This window comes from Leopardus geoffroyi, chromosome A1, assembly GCF_018350155.1.
Source record: "Leopardus geoffroyi isolate Oge1 chromosome A1, O.geoffroyi_Oge1_pat1.0, whole genome shotgun sequence".
NCBI classification, from domain to species: domain Eukaryota; kingdom Metazoa; phylum Chordata; class Mammalia; order Carnivora; family Felidae; genus Leopardus; species Leopardus geoffroyi.
The window spans coordinates 184826473-184834800 of record NC_059326.1 but is presented as its reverse complement, the minus strand read 5'-3'; positions in this window follow the sequence as shown (position 1 = coordinate 184834800).

Here is an 8328-nt window from a genome sequence, read left to right as displayed (position 1 = left end):
TTGAATGAACATTTGTAGAATTATTCTGATAATACACATATCCATCCCGCCCCCTGTTCTTCAGTGTAAAGTACTAGAAATAGGATTGCAGGGTCAGAGGTGTATACTTTGAAATGTTCTTGTAGCATCTTGCCAAACCACTAGCATATGGAGAATTTTCTAATTGAACACTACCCAAATTTTCCAGCCAAAAATTAAAATGGAGAGCTCCACATTATAGTGATTCTTCCCTTCAGTTCTCCCCTTAGATCTGTATCCAGTCAACAGCAAGTGTTATGTCAGCACCTAAAAACCCTGTGTGTTGCCCTGTTATCTAATCCAAAATTGCGCTTGCTTTTTGGGTTCCAGTAGCATCCATTCTTAACAATTGTCCAATCAGACAAGTAGTTTCAGTGAGTAGCTCAAAGGATGTAACATGAAAAGCAGGAAAAAATGGGTGTCTGGGTGGCTCAGTTGGTTGAACATCTGACTTTGGCTCAGGTCATGATCTCATAGTTCCTGAGTTCAAGCCACACATAGGCTCACTGCTGTCAGCTCAGAGCCCGCTCAGGATCCTCTGTCTCCCTCTCTTTCTGCTCCTCCTCCTACTCGTGCTCTCTCAAAAATAAACAAACATTAAAAAAAAAAGCAGAAAAGAGGCATCTGTTTGTACATTTACTAGACTAACTCATTTTAACCTTCTTGTTAATTTCTTGTTTCTATTCCAAAGCAGTATTGTGATGTGACTGCATTAAATTTAGGTGCAGAAGCACCTTGTTATTTATAGGAATACAACACATTAAAAGTAGGAGAAAAAAAGAGGCCAAAGACAAGAACAATGAGAAGATATTAGTATTGTGTTTTTTTTTCTTGATACTGAGATTATATATTTAGCATAGGCTTCTGTGTAGGGTAGCATTTGATCACTCGTCAAGCAGATGCTTTATTTTACATCTTTCCCAATTGTAATAGTTAAATATCTAATTGTAAAAGTTTAATATGACATTGTTTATTGAAAATTTTACTTAATTGGGGGATGGTTTCTTTATTATAACTGATTCATATGTCTCAAGATAAAACTAGAACACTTGATGGCTTTACAGTATTATTTTTAGGTTACTCCCTACATGTGTTTTTTTCTCCTTTCATCTTTGATTCTGTAATTGTTAACTTCACTCTTGGAGTCTCCTAAACTTTAAACATCGCCTCATCTTCAGCTTTTAGTTTTTCCTCTAATTACTGTGCATCATGTTTCTTCCGTAATACCTCTATTAGTTTCCTGTTGTTGCTGTAACAAATTACTATGGACTTGGTGGCTTAAAGCAACACATATTTATTATTTTATAGTTCTAGAGGTCAGTAGCCTGAAATTTGTCTCACTGGGATAAAAGCAAGATGTTGGCAGTGCTACATTTCTTCTTGAGGCTCATAAAGGAAAAATCCATTTTCTTGCTTCTCCATCTCCTAGAGGCTTCCTGCATTTCTTGATTCATGGCCCCTTCTCTCTCAGAGCCAGCAGTACATGATTGTGTCTTTTTCACATTGCTCACATTGCCACAGATTCTTCCTCCCTCTTCCACGTTTAAGAGCCCTTATGATTATATTGGGCCCATCAAGATAATCCATATTAAGCTGTTTATTTTTAAGGTCATCTGGTTAGCAACTTTAATTCCTCTGCCATGTTAATTCTCTCTGGCCATTTAACATAATATATTCACCAAGGTATATAGTACTGGGAATTAGGATATAGATACTTTTTTGTGGGGGGCACTATTCTGCCTATCACAATGCCTCTAATAACTCATTATTCCTTTATGGATCGCCACGTGACTTTTATTTCAGGCCTCACTTCTTGAGATCATTGCAATAGTTTTTGACTTTTTAGTTTCTCATCCCTAATCTCTGCTAGCATACTAATGTCCATAGAGTCCAGTATAGAGTATTACCTCTCTCTTCAAAAAGCTTCATTGGCAGCCTTTTCAGTAAGGCATGTTGTTTTGATTATGCAAATCATCAGTACTAATTTGTGTATACATTAATATGTTTTTATTTTTGTTCATATGCTATTCATATGTTCATAAAATGAATATTTTACAAACTTACAAGAAAGTAAAACAAATTTAAAATTCTATACAAAAGGTGAAATAAACAAGATTTTGAAATATCATAAAATTTTGTTTATAGTACAAAATTTCTACTCCTCAGTAAAATTGTTAGTATTATCAATGCTAGAAATGTAATGAAATATTCACCATTAGTTTATGAAAATTTTGGTTTAACACTTTGATTTAATATATTGAATATCTCAGACTACATCTAGATTATATTGATACTTACTATAGATGTTACAACTAAAAAGTTACCTCATAATATACATATAAGAGATTATATTGTTTATTGCACTGTCATGATTCATTTTTCAGTCTGCTCTTCTAGTTGTGTCAAAGTGTTTTTTACTGAAATTCGACACATACATTTTTACCTTCTTTAGTGTTAATCAGTTTTCCTTGCAATTTAATTAATCTTGTAGATTAATGAATCTGGCATTTTCAATTATTAACAAATTGCTGTAAACCATCTGAAATTCATTTAGAAGATTCCTACACAGACGAAAATCCCATTTCCAAATTTAAATATGTTGCTATACATTTGTTTAAATACATAACATACTTATGTCATTTGGTAACAAAAAATTTAAAAATGGGAATATTCCCAAACATTGATATTCTAAATGTTCTCTCCATAGTTTTTTTCCAATCCTCAAAGAAGTTCCTTTCTTAGCTATTAAAATATTTACATTTACCTTGAAGGAACAAAGTATGTATCACATTTAAGTCTATTGTGATCATAGAAAAGGTCTGCAAATTTGGTATTAATTTCTCTAAAAGAAAAATGTATAATTCATCTTTAATTTAAGAACTCTATAATTCATTTAACTATCTCTCTTGAGATAACCAATAAACAACTTTGTTTAAATATCTCCCTTGAGATAACCAACAAATGAGTGATATATAAGGTGTTCCTGATAAGTTCTCATCTTAGTATAAAGAATTATAAGAACTCTACTAATTAAAATTATCCACATCCATTGCATCTCAGGGTGGCTGTATATATAAGCACTGCAAGTGAGGGCAAGATTGACCCTCTCTGTCAAGTTCTTTTCAAGATTTGTGTCGATCCAACATATGAGTCAAGTAAGAAAGCCACACTGATATTTGTGTTTTAAAAATTGGATAATAAGTTTAAACGCATTTTTAACTTATTCTTCCTACCTTCAGTGGTTTAATTATTTTGTAAACTCCAATTTGTAGACCTCTGGACTAGAGAATAAATCTCATACTCTCTTGTATAGAGTTCAAAGCCTTCTGAGATCTCACTTCTATTTGATGGCTCACCTGTAATTTTCTTATGTTATTCATCCTGCATAGATTACCATTCTCCCTCCTTTGCTCAGTTTTTCCTCATCTCGTTCTCAAAATTCTACCCATCTTTCAAGCCATAGGACCTGACTGAATAGCACATGTTGGCTGAATGAAAGACCTTCTTACCTTTTCTTAACTTGGAATTACATAACCACTTATTTTTTGACTTGTTTGTGTGTATTTTTGAGTAGACCAAGACCTACAAATAGGGACTGTGACCATCAAATCAAATGTTTGCACCTAAGTGAGTGACTAGCACAAAATAAGTAGTTCATAACAGTGTTTTTTAATGTTTATTTATTTTACAGAGAGAGAAACACAGAGTGTGAGCAGGGGAGAGGCAGAGAGAGGGAGACACAGAATCTGAAGCAGGTTCCAGGCTCTGAGCTGTCAGCACAGAACCCGATGTGGGGCTTGAACTCACAAACCATGAGATCATGACCCTGAGCTGAAGTTAGACACTTAACTGACTGAGCCATCCAGGCGCCCCTCCGTAGCAGTTTATCAGATCATTTGTCATCCCATCTAGCTGTAATTAATATTTTCTTTCTCTGTTCTCAAAATCTGTATTCTGTTACAGAGTAGGTACTCAATAACTACCGAATTAGAATAAGATTCAGTAAGTGGCTCAGACTTCTTAGTTGTTTTTTTGTTTTGTTTTTTGCTTTGTAGTTAGATCTGACCCAGTGGTAAAGGCACAAGTGGAATTTTGATTGCTAGAGTGTCGTATAGTTGAGATGGAAAGTTATTTGGAAGTGTGCCTGATGCTGAACATCAAATCTTTAGTTGTTCACTTACCACAGTCATGTCTGTATATGTTATTTCACAGCAATGTGCAAATTGCTTATGACTGTACCCAGTAGAATGGTACTCTATCTGAGCTCATTTGCAGCAGTTTAAAAACAAACTCCAGAGCCCAATATCACAACTGTTTTTTTCCTTTTTGATCTTAGCTCATTAGGGGGACAGGGTAAGGGTTGTATAATGTGCTGAAATCTGTCAATACTTTGTGTTTCTTATTCATTAAAACCTTCAGATGCTGTTTTCCTAGTGGTTCCATTTACCAGAGAGGGTGAGGAGAAAAACACTAAACAGGTGTTCTTGACTTGAAAAACAGCAATTTCAGGCAACTCACAAGGGGGGGATGTTGGAAATTTTCAGATTCTGAAGTTGTCACTGGGAGATAAATTTGGGTTACACATTCGCCTCTCATAAACAGACTTTCTTTAACATAAATTTCTGCAGTGCATGAGGCACCTGATTTCTCTGGGGGCAGACATGCTTCACGGAGCAATCGTGCTGCAAAGAGATAGTGTATATTTTCCCAGCCTTCTTCCAAATGCACAGAAATGAGCTGGAGGAGTAGTATACTGAGCTGATAATATGGAATTCTAGCTTCCCCTGGCAAGGAGTAAAATACCTATGGCAAATATTTGGCTTGATTGATGGGAAAGTGTCTGAATTTTGAGTAACCTAAATTCAAGCTTAAATGTTTCTGTAATACTATAAGAAGATTATTTGTCAAATAAACAATGAGGTATATTAGGTATCTTATACAAAAGGATTGCATAGTACTGTCTTTGCTTCTTAGGTAGCACTGTCTGAAGCAAAGAGAAAGTTAAGAGAGATAATTCTTACAGCAGTGCTTCTCAAAACGTGGTCTCCAGGCCACTGGCATTAGCATTATGTCTGTTCTTGGGCCACATTCCAGAAATATTGAATCAGAAATTCTAAGAGTCGGGTTTAGGAATCTTGTGTTTTACCAAGTGCTCCAAATGATTCTGATACCTGCTAAAGTTGGAGAACCATTGTTCTGTCAGAATTCGATTCATTAATTCATTCAAACAATAATTATTGGGTATCTAAAAAGTTCTAGGCATTCTTTTTAAGTGCTGATATTATAGCAGTGTGAAAAAATAGTCAAACTTTTATTTTCTTGCAGCTTATATTCAAGTGAGCAATCCGGGAAAGTCAAAGGGAATAAGAAATTCATTAGTTTTTGTATGTCATTTTGGGCCCTGCCAGATGTCCTTTTTAGTGACCATGATGTTTGAGGTGCAAATTCTGCCAAGCCTGCCTCACATGAACTGAACTTCACTTTCTAAGTTAGCTACTTTCTCTTTCATGGCCAGCTCTTCTGGGACTGGTTTGAAAATCTCTATCTAGATGCTCAAGATCCATGACTTACCTAAATGTGCAGCTGATCTGCAAATATTTGTTCCTCCAAATAATTTGTTAATCATCTCTCTCTCTGTTTAGCCCCCTAGTATGGGCATTGTAAATGAATTGACTGGCATGATCCCCAACATCTGGGCTCTGACTCTATAAAGTTTATCATTGAACCATATGGTATAAATGACATACAATACATGTATAACAGTTAACAGAGGGATGACTTAGATTATTAAATAAGTATTAGTGAACATTCTTACCATGAAAAATTAGAGGAATAGTAGGTCCTGAGCAATTGGTATTCGGTAGGCTAGAGTCAGGAGGGATTCATTACCTTTCATCTAGTTAGTCATTTATCCAAAGGTTTTTTTCCCAACTTTGAAAATTTTCATAATAAAACATACAAATAAGTCAAAAGACAAGTACAATAAATACCTATATAATATCCTTTAAAATTTACTATCTATACTTCCTCTTTCTCTTTATCTCTCTCTCTCTCTCTCTCTCTCTCTACACACACACACACACACACACACACACACATACACACACACACAGTTTTGCCATTCTATGTAAAAGTTTAAGTTGCATATATTAAAAAATATCACCCATTAATAATGCAGCCGGGATCTCTTAAGAAGAAGGATATATGCCTAAGTTACCACAGTGTCATTATCATTCCTAAGAAAATAACAATCCCATAAACAAAATGCCTACACTTTGTTTTCTCCACAACACTGACTTACTGAAGAGTTCAAGTCAGTTATTATGTATTATCTCCCACATTCTTGATTTGCCTGTTTCCTCTTGGTGTTATTTAATGCGTCCCTCTATTCCCTCAGTTCCCTACTGTCCAGAGGTACTGAAATTTAGGCCAGAGGCTTGATTGGATTTCATCCAATGGATGCTTGAATATCTGTAATGTACCAGTCACAGTCCAGTAAGTAAAACAGACAGTCTTGCTCTCATGAAGCTCAAATTCTATTTTGGGAAGATATAAAATAAACAGACATATTAGAAACCTGTATAGAGATAATGTCCCCTAATGGTAAATGCTATGATAAAAGTTAAGTATGGTGATGTGACAGTGACTTAGAGACAGTGACAGGAGTTAGCCAAGCAAGACCTCATTGTGGAGATGATCTTTGAGCTGTTATCTGAATGGAAATAACAGGAAGTAAGGGAGAGGGGTGAAGAATATCAATTTGCTAAACCCACTGACTGAAACAAAGACTTCCTGGAGGATGTTGAATTTCATGAGTTTATTGAATGAAGGAAGGGAAATCTTGGGAAATATTTGAGAATTTTAGGAGGATAATCATGTGAGTCATTAGACAGGGGTTAATCGATCAGATGTTGATCAATCAGATGGTAATTCTAGTAGTGTATTGTGGAGCCTGTTCTCTTTTGTTAGTAACTGCACGTATATACCTAGCTGGCGGCAATGATGCCAACACAATGGACAAAAAGGAGAAAATGTAAAAAAATTATCGAGGAATATACTAACATTTGTTGAGCACTGTTGGCAATCATTATCCTTGCAAGTTCCTGAAATGTCATACAGAACTTCACTGGGAGTTGTATGCCAGAAAAATCCAGTGTTCACTGTGGAAGGTAGAGAAAGTTGGAATTATTGTTAGTTCTTCTGCCATGTTTGTCATCCTTCCTATCCCTTCAAAATGTATGACCTTCTATTATTCCAGTCTGTTTTTATGACTTGCTGGAGCCCACTCTGGATGCATTTATGAATGTAACTTATTAAACGCATGCAGATAAATATGAGTAACGACCTTTATGGTGAGTAGAGAGGGGAACTGAAGAAGATGCTTTTTTTGAACAGTTTTCATTTGGCTCTTTGACAGAAAAGCAGTAAAAAACTAGGTATTCATGTGTGCTTGTATGCTGTCATATTGCAGTGGATAATTGTCTCAGATGAAATATCTACCTACCTACATGGTACATATCTAGTAGGAGGTATCTATCCCGTGGTTGATTTCTCAGCTAGTATTTGACAAAGCCTGTGGGTGAGGTTTCTGACACCTGTCAGAGAGATCACGGGAAATGGTTTCTCTGGAAGTACATGGAGATAGAGCTGACTGGGCTCTGGCTGTTGAAAAGAGAGTCCTCAGAGAGAGAAACATGCTGGAGCAACTGACTGACATTCCTCATAGCTATTCCTGATCACTGTTCCTCTCGGTGGGCCTCAGTCTGCCCATCTGTGAAACCCATCTGTGAAATGTATGTATATTGAAAATGCTTGATGAATTTATGTGTCAGGAAAAAAAAAACTAAAAAAGAAGACATTCACCAGTCATGTAGTATTTCTAGGGATTTGTAATCAATGCTTATGGTTCTGTGCAAGTTGAATTCTGTTTTTGATTTATGTCTTTCTCAGTAAAATGCTGTACGTGCGCATGCATGTAGGTGCTTTTGCTTACTTAGGAGAAGGACCAAAGAGGATGAACGCATTATTCTATTAAAATACAACACATTTCAGAAAAATTTGGAGTTAATTTACATACTTTCAAAAGGCCATGTATGAAGCATAGCTGTCCAATAAAAATTTCAGGGATTATGAAAATATTCTGTATATGCATTGTCTTGTATGATAGCCACTAGTCACCTTTGGCTGTGGAGCACTTGAAATTTGACTGGTGTGAATGAGGAACTGAATTTTTAACTTAATTCAGTTAATTTGAACAGCCACAAATAGTTGGTGGCTACTATTTTAGAAAGAGTAGGTCTAAAGAGATGT